Genomic DNA, 12,948 nt, shown 5'->3' with positions numbered 1-12,948 from the left:
ATAATTCGTTTTGAAGATTAGAGGAAACATATGTATAACCTGTTTTAGGCTTTATTACTGTTAGCCAACTTTTGTTCTGTGTTTTACAATTTATTTTTAGAATATGGCCTATCGAACAAGTTTCACACTAACTTTGAAAACAAAAACAAAAATGGAGGCTACAAAATAATACCGAGGCCCTAAAATTTTCTCATAAAAATATATTTTACTTATATTTTGGAAAACGCATTAAATATGGTTTATTAATTCATTCTATGGTTGTTTTGAAGATTAGAAGAGAAGCATCGATGTTTATCCCGATTCAAACCTTAAGGATGTAAAAAAAAATGTGAGCTTTATTCTTTCTAGAAGAGATGGATTTGCACGGTCAAAAAGAAAGAAAAAAAGAAAAATTGAATTTGGTTGCAGCAAAGTTTGAAGGAAGCAAACAACTTTGACAAGGAAGAAGAAAAAGGAAGAGTTGAAGAAGATAATGGCGGTGGAAAATATAATAATATTTTAATAGCTAATTTAGGCTATAAAAAGGGGTGCTGCTCATTTGGTTTGTGTATCTAATCCTCGGCTTCTTTTCTTCATTCAGAGAGTATTTCTTTGGGGTGTATTTGGGGCTTAGGTGAGAGAAAATTATTTCTGAGAGTGTGGTTGTAATAATTTTCCACATAGTGAATATTTTTTCTCTGGTTGTCTTTTTGACAACGGCCGTGGTTTTTCTCCGGATTTGGAGTTTTCCACGTAAATCTTGTGTTGTGTGATTGGTGTATTCTCCATTAAATTTTTCTGTTAATTTGTTGCTTGACAAATTGCTTGGAGTGATCTTGGGAGGAAGCTCAATTTCCTAACAGTGGAATCAGAGCCATTGATTTAAGTTTTGGTGTCGGGGCACTGTTCACGTATACGGTACTGTTCACGTATACGGTACTATTCACGTGAAGCAGTGGGAGCCAATCCAAACAGTCTGTGGTGAAGAGTAAAAGCTTATCTGCAAAGCAAATATGTCAGGATTGAAATTTTCAAGTCCGGTGAAATTTGAAATAGAAAAATTCGATGGGAGAATTAACTTTGGCTTGTGGCAAGTTCAAGTCAAAGATGTGTTGATTCAATCTGGGTTACACAAGGCATTGAAGGGGAAGCCATCCCCTGCTTCCAGTAGTGGCTCTGGAAAAACTAGTATAAGTGATGAAGATTGGGAAGAATTAGATGATAGAGCTGCAAGTGCCATACGACTGTGTCTAGCAAAGAATGTTCTTGCAAATGTAGGAAAAATTCCTACAGCGAAAGAACTTTGGGAGAAGCTAGAAAAGTTGTATCAGACAAAGAGCATCTCAAATCGATTGTACCTGAAGGAGCGATTTCACACACTGCGAATGGCTGAAGGTACAAAAATTTCCGATCACCTCAGTGTTCTCAATGGTATTGTGTCAGAACTAGAAGCCATTGGAGTTAAAATTGAAGATGAGGACAAGGCGCTTAGGTTACTATGGTCACTTCCAACTTCCTACAAACACTTGTTACCTACTTTGATGTACGGGAAGGAGACAGTAGATCTTGAAGAAGTTACTAGTACTTTACTCTCAGAAGAAAGAAGACTGAGTGGTGAAAGTACTAAAACTACAGATGTCTCGGCTTTGACAGTTGTAGGGAATTGGCAGAAAGATAAATCTAAGAAGAAAGGAGTCTGCTGGGGGTGTGGACAATCGGATCACTTAAAAAGAGATTGTCATAGTAGAAATGGAGCAGGATCGGCAAGTGGCTCCAGATCAGATACTGATAGTATTGCTAGTGGTAAGTCTCTCTTCATCGTGGGAGACGATGATCCCTTGTAAAATAGATGATGATGACATCCTCATGGTATACCGCTAGTACCATGAAAGGGGATGTTTTACTACTAGCGGGTCCACAAGATTTACACACAAGGCATGGTTGGCATTGATGCAGGGTGTGTGGTGGAATTTATGTCGATGGCTGATGAATTTCCAGGAAAGCCAACATGGAAGTTGCACCATAAATTTCAGCAGGTTATTTCGACATGTGCTGATGTAAAATTCTTAGAATTGGTAATTAATTCTAAGTGGTATATTCTTTATGGTGGAGTATGATAATTCTCTATGACGAGGATTATGACTAAGGTGAAAATAGTAAGGTTGGTGTGGAGATTGATTGGTTCTTAATCAAATCTCCAAGTGGGAGAATGTAAAAAAAAATGTGAGCTTTATTCTTTCTAGAAGAGATGGATTTGCACGGTCAAAAAGAAAGAAAAAAAGAAAAATTGAATTTGGTTGCAGCAAAGTTTGAAGGAAGCAAACAACTTTGACAAGGAAGAAGAAAAAGGAAGAGTTGAAGAAGATAATGGCGGTGGAAAATATAATAATATTTTAATAGCTAATTTAGGCTATAAAAAGGGGTGCTGCTCATTTGGTTTGTGTATCTAATCCTCGGCTTCTTTTCTTCATTCAGAGAGTATTTCTTTGGGGTGTATTTGGGGCTTAGGTGAGAGAAAATTATTTCTGAGAGTGTGGTTGTAATAATTTTCCACATAGTGAATATTTTTTCTCTGGTTGTCTTTTTGACAACGGCCGTGGTTTTTCTCCGGATTTGGAGTTTTCCACGTAAATCTTGTGTTGTGTGATTGGTGTATTCTCCATTAAATTTTTCTGTTAATTTGTTGCTTGACAAATTGCTTGGAGTGATCTTGGGAGGAAGCTCAATTTCCTAACAAAGGATTATGAAAAGCAATGCCCTTTTGAGAATCAATTTTTTTAATTCAAAATTTAACATCTACTTTCTCTTTTACTTTTGCGTTTCTCTTTTTTTTTTACCCCCCAACTACAAACCCCCTAACTGTTGTCTTTCTTCTAGGCAATAGGATTTAGCTTAAATAAAAATGAACATTTCTTGGTAGAAGATTTGGTTAGTCCTTAAAATATGAGATCAGCATTTACAGTGGCTACGAACATTTCTTGACAGAAGATTTGGTTGGTCCATGAAAGATGAGTTTCAATTCTACGAGGGATTTACCATAAGGTAAGGTATTATATTTCCAATTCCTTTAGCAGTAAATTATTTTCAAAACTTGAATTTTGCTTGAATTTTGTAGTTTTATTCTATGAAGCAGATTTTATTAATAGTTGATGATGATATTGCTGTTGTTGTTAAATTAAGTTAATATAATGGTTAATGATCTTTTCTTTTTCCTCCTTTTTTTATATCGACATATCTACATGTCCATCCTTAGCTAATAAAGCTAGGTGTCCATGCTTCTGTTGTGATGTGAGCATTTGTTTCTACATTTCATTTTGAATCTTGAGTTGTTTCTCACTATATTATTAATAAGCTAATTGAAGACACTACATGGTTAGTATACAAGATGTGAATTTTTAGCTTAATTAATTAGAATGGGTTTATAACCCACTGTACATTTGATGAACTTGGGCTAATTGATTAGAAATATTTTGAATTATTTTAATTTGCAGTAGTAATAGACAATTTGAAACAAATGGATGAGGTTGATGAAGTGGAGGAATTGCAGGATTTACAAGAGGCTAGTTTTGAAGAAAATAATGAGCAATTAGTGGAAAAACTTTGCTAAGCCTAAGGTTGGGATGTGTTTAGTAGTCCTGATGAAATGTTTGTATATTAAAAAGCTTATGGCCTACAAGAGGGGTTTCCAGTGATGCAGAAATCTTGTAAAAAGGGGAACGATGGGAGTATGAGTTATGTGACATTTACTTGTGGGCGAAACGACAAGTCAAAAAGGAAAACCAATCATGTTTTGCGGCTACAACCTAACCAAAAAATTGGATGCAATGATAAAATTGGAGGGTGTTTGGATTTTGTTAATCGAAAATGAGTAATTGAAAATTTGTACCTTGAAAATGACCATGCCATGAGTCCAAGCAAGTGTAGATAGCGGCTGTACCATTAGTCCTTATGTAAAAAAGCAGCAATTAAAATGGCTCAACATTTCAAGTCTATTGTTGTTAAGGCTATTGGCTTTGAAGTCTCATTCTTAGAAAGAGATGCTAGAAATCATGCTGACAAAGTAAGGCGATTGAGGCTCGGAGAAGGGAATGCTACTACAATTTAGAATTATTTTAAGAAAATGCAAGCAGCAAATGATGGGTTTTTTTTTTTCAGTCTTGACTTTAATGAGGAAGGTCGGTTAAAAAATGTATTTTGTACAAATCCAAAAAACAGGTTAGCTTACAAAGACTTTATATTTGTTTTTACATTAAACACCATATACCTTATAAATAAGTATGACATGTCATTTGCTCCTTTTGTAGGAGTTAATAATCAGGATTATTCTATTTTGTTAGGACGTGGATTAATTTTGCAAGAGAACACTGAGATATATACATGGTTATTTAATACATGGCTATCATTATGTCCAGCTTCCCTCCCCTTAGAGTCATCAACCAAGATAAAGTGATGAAAAATGCAATTAAGATTGTTTTTTCCAAATAGTATGTATCGATGGTTTTTGTGGCATCTATTGAAAAAAGTGCCGAGAAGTTGAGAAGGCATGCAAAATGTCATGACATTAGAGTTTCATTGCATTGTATTGTTTATGATTCATAAACTCCTCTTGAATTTGAGAAAGCTTGGCATGACATGTTAAAGAAATATGATCTTCGTAAGTATCAGTGGTTAAATAGTTTATACGAGGAAATATATCATTAGTTTCCATGTTTTGTTAAAACTACTTTTTGGGCTGGAATGTTAATCAACCACTCAACGTCATGAGAGTATGAATACTCTCTTTGATGGGTATATTAACTCAAAAAAAAAACTCTAAAGTAATTTGTGGAGAAATATGAAAAAGCAATGGAAGGTAAAATTGAGATAGAATGGCAAGCAGATGCTTTGTGTTTCAGCCAATGGATGTCATGTCCTATTAGTTTTGCAATGGAAAGGCAAGTTGAAGAAGTATACATTATTTCTAAGTATCAATAATTTTAACAAGAGCTACTGAATAAGATGTATTGTGAGGTTTTCAATTATGGAGGATCAGAATATAAAGTCATTGAAAATGATGAAAAGAATAAAGAAAAGACTTTTAAAGTTATTTTTAAAAAAGACAAAGGTAAAATTCATTGTATGTGTTCAATGTTTGAATGTAAATGAATTCTTTACGAATACGCCATTGCAATGTTTTCACATAACCATATAAAATTACTTTCTAAAAAGTATATCATACGAAGATAAAGGAAAGATGTGTAGACATGCTATAGTACATTGAAAATTAGTTATGATGTGAGGAGTTGGAGCGTTGAACATTAATGATGTAAATAAAAGTGCGCTACATTTTATGATGTTGTTGATGTATCTTGAAAAAAACATAGAAAGTTAAAAAAATATTTTGGCTTGGATCGAGAAAGTAATGAAGAATGCTATCTCTGAATATTCACTGTGACAGTGACAATACAATAGTTGTTGGTGGGGCAAGAAATTGTACCGAAATCGTATAGGATCCAGTAGTAACTCGTCATAAAATTTGTCTAACTTGTGAAAAAAAGCAAAATCAATTTAGAAAGCCAAAACAAAAGTTGAATAATGTTTCATTAAGTACAACTATAGAGGTGATTTATAATATCAAAATATTTAAATTAATTTAATACATATTTTAAATGTATCTTGCTTGCTTTTGTAGAACTTAGAAGTACACGATTTATCATCTCAAGTGGCTATTACAATCCCAATGCAAGAGAGCAATATGGGTATGACAATTTTTTTATTTGTCATTTTCTATTTAGTGTTTACTTCTACCTGCTGTTAGTGTTTTTTTATTCTCATCTAATTGATGTATTTGTGTTTATATTTTTTTTTTGTTGTATAATAGCTAGCACAACAGGTACTTCCATAACATGCCTATTTTCGCTTTACTATCAGTCTTGGATAAATTATGGAAGAGTTCATCATGAAAACTTTCAACAGTTACCATAACAAGAGTTTCAGGATGCTAATCGAACATAGTTTTCAACTAATGAACCAAGCACATGATTGAAGCCCATTGAAGTTGGCTTGATGAATTAACAAAGTTAGCTTGTGTTTTGATGTGTTATTTTGTTTTTGTGATCCTCCGAATCCAGACTAGATATTCAATTGTTGAATGTAGTTAATTGACATCTATAATACAATTTATATTTACTTTGTTGTTTAGTCATTTGTATCTTTTGGGTTTAGGGCTTAATGAGATTATTTTTAGATGCTACAACATTATTCCAGCATCAAAGCAACAATTTGAATATAATTTCCAATTGAATAAAGTGAAACAATAAAAAAAATTATATTTTGAAGGAAAATGTTATTACATATATCTACAAGTCTTTTCCTGATACATAGGACAAATTAAAACAACTTAAAAATAAAATTTGAATAGAAAACATAGTATGACAATCACAAGTATTTTAATAAAATCATATCCTGGTGTCTGTCTCCTTCAAACTTCGTTGTCAAACAATCACCTCTACATTTCACATTATTACATATGCTCGAGTTTTTATGAAATAATTGAAACAAACAAACACCTAATCTCCAATGCCAACTTCCTAACATCTTCCACTAATAAGTCAAATTTCTCTTTGCTAGGTTTACAGTCTTCTACCTATTGAAAGTTCTTACATTCTCTATAAAGCCAAATTTGCGATTTGGATTCTTTATTGTAAGTGATGTTAGGTTAGCAAATCCATCTAATCACTACATTCATTACATATTTGCAATGCATTTCAAATTTCACTTGTGCCAAATGATACTGTGATTAATAAACTATTGAAACTGCCCAAGAAAAAAAAAGCATTAAAATAGTATCACAGCCTCATTAATCAAGTGATCATGTGCTCGAATGCTAGTGTTATATTTATCAAAATAAAATATGCACTTGAAAGGTTGTATTTGTTTTCCCAAGGGCAAGATGCAAAGGGTAGTGCTGTAATAAGTGGCCAAAAGAGACTTATATCATGTCAAAGACAAATTGAGTTTTGAGTCATTTGTGTTTGCTGTAATTTCTCCTTTTCCTTTCACTAAACAATTTAGGGTCCCTCTATAATACCGTAATTTTTTTTACAACATCAATAGTGTAAGAAATATATGCCATTAGATCTAATCAACGGTACACATTATTTTTATTAATGAAAAATTTAATCATTTAAAAAATGCTATAATCGGTTAACAAACCAGTTGAAAAGGTTGTTTTAGATTAAAAAAAAGAGATAAAAATTTGATAAAATACAATCTCTTTATTTATCTCATAAATTTAACCATTGGTTTTTTTTCTCATGTTCTTGAAGGAAATTGGATTCTTGAAGCGTGTCTCAAGTTCCTGAATGATTAACCATTGACATGTTCAAGAATTTTACCTCTGAGAAACTCGTGATTCGTCTTCTTCATCGCGCTTTCTCTTTTGACTCGAATTCATCCCCTCGACAAAGGACTATCTGCAATTGAGTTTGCATTGTCAGCTGAGTCATCTCAGCCTCTGATTCCGTTCTCCTTTTCTCCGCCTCGCCCTTCAATGCCTTCCTTGATTTGATCATCTCCAGCTCGACGAGTTCCTTCTCACATGATCTTGCGCACTTATTAATGTAGTTTTTTTCATACCATTTATAAATCTACTGGCAGTGGCAACACCTCCTACTCCTGTCATAATCTGAGCAAGCCAATTTAGCTTTGCCTCTACGTTATAAGATATAACCACCACAGCAGGCAATGAATCCAGCTGCACTACAGAGTTCCACAGAGCACAAGAGAATTTTCCCGTTCTCCAGCAGAGAATGCCACCGGCAAATTCGATTGCCAACGCGGCCAGACCCTAGTGGGCGGCGACTTGGAGAAATGTACTGGCCGGGCCAGAGAGATTGGATTCTGTTTCTTCCTGTACAACTTCAGCAGCTCCTCAACAAAATGAATTTTCATGTGGTACTGTCAAAAAGATCTCAATTGACCAAGCAGTAGGGTCATGATCATGAACTCGATGATCAACTTGGATTACATGCATCTCGTTCTGATAACTTATATTAAATGCTATAAAGTTAATATTAATTTAAAATTAAAAAACTAATATTTACCTACAAGTTACAAGTTACTTGCTAGCTTTTAATTAATTACTTATTTATTTATTATATTAAACGAATGACTAAGATTAAATCACTCAAATCTAAGGGTCTATAATAACTACACTATTAATGCTGTAAAAGCACATACAGCATTATAGAAAAATCCAACAATTTAATAAAAATGGGTTCATATGTGAGTCAAGTCCAATGTCAAGTCTACAGTGTGTATAGAGTCTGCCAGTGAAATGGACATCTTATTCCTACACAAGAAAGCTAGTCATCCTAATAATCAACATTTTCTTAAAACAAAACATATCATGCTCAGTACACTTAGAGCATCAAATCAACTCTCTTTTAAATTCTGCAAATTCTCATTTACCAAGTATAAGCCTAGAAAACCATGAATAACATACGATGAAACAAAGTACCATCAACTCAAACATAACCAACTTATCAAATCACTATAACCTAACTTACAACCTAAGAACAACCTATACCAACTCACCTCATGATCACTAAGATAAAAAGCTAAATCAAATTTAAGTGGATAGATGCAATCATTAGATCATAATTTGAAGTACTTGTCAATAATGAATTGATTATATATGTTCAATGAAATATGTTCTCTCAATTCATACCCCAAATCATTAAATCTCCAAATTCTCGACATTTTAACTACTATAATAAGAAAATTAAGTTAACAACAAAGACAATTTATTTTCTAATATCATTAATCATTCGACAATACTAAAAGGAAACTAGGAAGTCAAATAGTTACAATCATCTTGGCTCATTGGAAAGTTGTTTAACTCATTATCACCTAGACCCAATCTTTTCAATTTTCTAAAATTTCCCAGTCTTATAGCCAGAAAAAGGAATCATTACTTGAAAATTAATGTGGGGACTGTTGTGGAAAGATGTGTTGATATGCTTGGTTAATAACATTACTGCTCCGTCGTCATAGTAGCTTATATAACCTTGTCACAAGAGCCACTAATTCATATTGCATTTACATGGAAATGTTGTACCTTGTCAGGTTCTAGAACCTTCAAATGATCGTGTCCTTGAATGCCAGCATTATATTTATCAAAATAAAATAGGCACTTGAAAGGTTGAATAGTTGGTCATTGAATTTTAAATGCCAATTTTGGGGTTCATAAGATAAACTTAATATATCTGAAAACCAAATGATAAGGCAACAGGGCCCTTTATACCATTCAAGAAGATAAGTTCAAGCGGCATGCAAACAATATGGAAATCAGTAATGATCATTCTAAATTCTCAAAGATGTAGCGCTTCATACACCTTTAGAAGAGGGCAAAAAAGAAGAAACTAAAAATAAATGAACAATAATTTCAACTTCATCATGCTTTTCGAATAACAAAACCTAAATTGTTCACATTTTGCCAAAACCTAAATCAGCCAAAGATCCAAGTATTACTTAAGGGGCTGAAGTATTATGTTTGTTGTGGCTGTCACGCGATGGTTGTGAGGAGTCATACTTTGTGTGGAGTCATGGCCATGGTTGGAGTTGTGGTTGCCGCTTTATGAGTGGTTGTGGCTGTCTCATAGTAGGGATTTGTGCTCTGTGTTTCAAGTTTATTACCGCTTTGTGAGTGGTTGTGGTTGTCGCATGATGGCTATTGGTAGTGGCAGTGGTGGTGGCAAGCGGTACATGTGATGGTTGGGTTGTGGGCGATTTCAGGAAAATTATAACTAAAGAGTGTGACCTAAAAAAATGACTTTGCAAACAATGTTTTTTTTTTTGGCTTAAGTAAGACAATGCATTTTGAAGTCAGAGTTTGACTTGATGCAAATAGCATTTCAGCCTAAAATAGGTTATTCACGTTTCTTCTAAGAAAAATGCTATTTACACCGAATCAAAGCACGAGTCAAACCCTGACTTTTAAAACACACCATTTTACTTCAGTCAAAAGTACATTGTTCGCAAATTTATTTTTTTTTCCTTTATCGATTGAGGTCACACTCTCAAGCCACAATTCTCTTGAAATTGCCCAGAACTCATCCATCAAGGATACCTCCAACAACTGCCACTGCCACCATCGACAACTACAGCCACTCGCAAAGCAACAACGAACTCCAACCATAGCCATGTCTCCACACAGAGCATGACTCCTCAAAGCCATCATGCGACAACCACAACCAACATGATACTTCTGCATTTGAGGTAATGCTTTGATATTTGGCTAATTTAGATTTTGGTAAAATGAGGATGACTTAGGTTTTGTTATTCGAAAAACGAGATAAAATTGAAGTTATTGTTCATTTGTTTTTAATTTTTCTTTTCTTTTTTACTCTCTTCTAAGGGTGTATGAAACATTGCATCTTTGAGAATTTAGAATGATCATTCTTATTTTCGTGTTGTTTGCATGTTGCTTGAACTTATCTTCTTGAATAGTGTAAAGGGGCTTGTTGCCTTAAAATTTTATTCCCATCTGTTAGTGTTTTAGAATTAATGTGGTTTTCGCATCATCATATTACTAGTGAAAATTATCAATTTCCCATTATTATTTACATTTTAGATATATTAAGTTTATCTTATGAATCCTAACAATGGCATTTAAAATTCCCTGACTCACTGTTCAACCTTTCAAGTCCTTGTTGTATTTTAATGAATATAATGTTGGCATTCAAGGACATGATCACTTAAAGGTCCCAAAACCAAGTAAAGTACAATATTTCAGTATAAATAAATGGCTTTTGTAAAAAGGCTAGATGAGCTACTGTAATGACAGATCAGTAATGTTATTAACTAAGCATACTGATCAGGACTTTCACAATAGCCCTCACATTAATTTTTAAGTATTAATTCCTTTTTCTAGTTGCAGAATTAGAAAATTTGACAAAGTTGAAAAGATTAGGTTTATGTGGTAATGAGATAAGCGATTTTCCAACGAGTTGAGGTGACTCTAACTTTTTTACTTCTAAGATTCCTTTTAGTGTTGTGGAATGATTGATAATGTTGAAAAATAAATTGCCTTCATTGTCAATTTAATTTTCTTATTATAGTAGTTAAATTGCCAAGAATTTGGAGATTTAATGATTTTAGGTATGAATTAAGAGAACATATTTCATTGAACATATATAATCAATTCATTATCGGCAAGTACTTCAAATTCTAATGTAATCATTGCTTCTATCCATTTAAATTTGATTTGGCTTTTTATCCTAATGATCATGGGGTGAGTTGGGATAGGTTGTTTTTAGGTTGTAAGTTAGTTTATAGTGGTTTGATAAGCTGGTTCTATTTGAGTTGGTGGTACTCTGTTTCATTGTATGTTATTCATGGTTTTCAGAATATAAAAAAGGGTTGATTTGAGGCCCTAAGTGTATTGAGCATGATCTATTTTGTTGTGAAAAAATGTTGATCATTAAGATGACTAGCTTTCTTGTGTAAGAATAAGATATCCATTTCATTTGTTGACTCTATGCACATTGTGGACTTGACATTGGACATAACTCACATATGAACCCATTTCTATTAAATTATTCAATGAAAGGAAAAGGAGAAATTACAGTAGACACAAATGACTCAAAACTCACTTTGTCTTTGACATGATATAAGCCTATTTTGGCCACTCATTACAGCACCACCCTTTGTATCTTGCCCTTGGAAAAACAAATACAACCTTTCAAGTGCCTATTTTATTTTGAAAAATATAATGTTGGCATTCAAGCACATGATCACTTGATTAATTAGGCTGTGATACTATTTCAATGTTTTTTTTTACTTCGGCAATTTCAGCTGTCTATTAATCATAATGTCATCTAGCACAAGTAAAATTCATAACGACTGCAAATATGTCCCGTAATATTTCTCCCTCACCTATGCTCGCATTGTCCTCATCCCATTCTTATGCTTATACCTTTAGATATGCTCCGCGAACTACCATATGTCTTTTTCGTGTTTCTAAGTGGCTTCCCTTTTGAGGAGATTCCTCCACTTATGGCACATGCGGTCATCGGTTTGTCTCCTTTAGCAATTCGAACTTGGTAGCATCTGGAGCGAAAGTCGAACTTAGTGAAATACTACTTTACGAAGTTAATCAAAGTGATCCACCATCAAAGGGATCATATATTTTTCTTAATTATGATCTTGTTAAGCGCCCGATAGTCAATGCACATTTGTAAAAATCTATCTTTATTCTTTTGGAAGTGGACTAGTGCACCAAATAGAGCCTTAGATAGGCAACTGTAGCCCTCGTTCAACAGATCCTTGAGTTGTTTTCGCAACTCCTAAAGCTCGGGCAGCGCCATGCAGTAAGGCACCAAGGTTGGTGTTTTAGCACCTTGTTCTAACTGGATCTCGTGGTCTACCTCTCATCTAGGTGGGAGCTTTTTTAGAAGCTTTGGAGGCATGACATCCTTGAAACTCATCGAGAACTTCTTATATAAGCGAATGGACTTAGCTGGGCGAGCCTTCGCGATCTTCTTCCTCGTTCATCTCTTAAATAGAGACAAAAAAGCTTGGATCCCTAAGGAAAGCCTTCTTGATTTGTAGGCTGAAAGCATCTTCTCTACAGTCCTAGAGCACTCAATGGGAACCTTGCATGCCACACTCCCGTCAATATGATTAGAGAGTTGGTTGTTGGCATGGACTTAGTTAAAGAATTCCATGCCAATGACCTTATTTAAGTTGTCCATAAGTACGATGGAGAAATCTAGCTTTGTACTCCACGCTCCGAGTGTCATATGCAGACCTTATAAGGTGTCTTCTTCATTGGTCACCTTGAGGCTTAGGTGCTTGGTGTCATTTTTTGATATGAAGTTATGCGTCGCCCTAGTGTCTAGCAACGCACGAACGACTTGGCCGTTAATGGTCACACTCATATACATGAGGGCTTTTTTTGTGGGTGTAGATAGGTGGCTTTTAAGT

Source organism: Citrus clementina, unplaced genomic scaffold (assembly GCF_000493195.1).
Source record: "Citrus clementina cultivar Clemenules unplaced genomic scaffold, Citrus_clementina_v1.0 scaffold_3, whole genome shotgun sequence".
Taxonomy (NCBI): Eukaryota; Viridiplantae; Streptophyta; class Magnoliopsida; order Sapindales; family Rutaceae; genus Citrus; species Citrus x clementina.
This window is presented reverse-complemented; position numbering follows the sequence as displayed.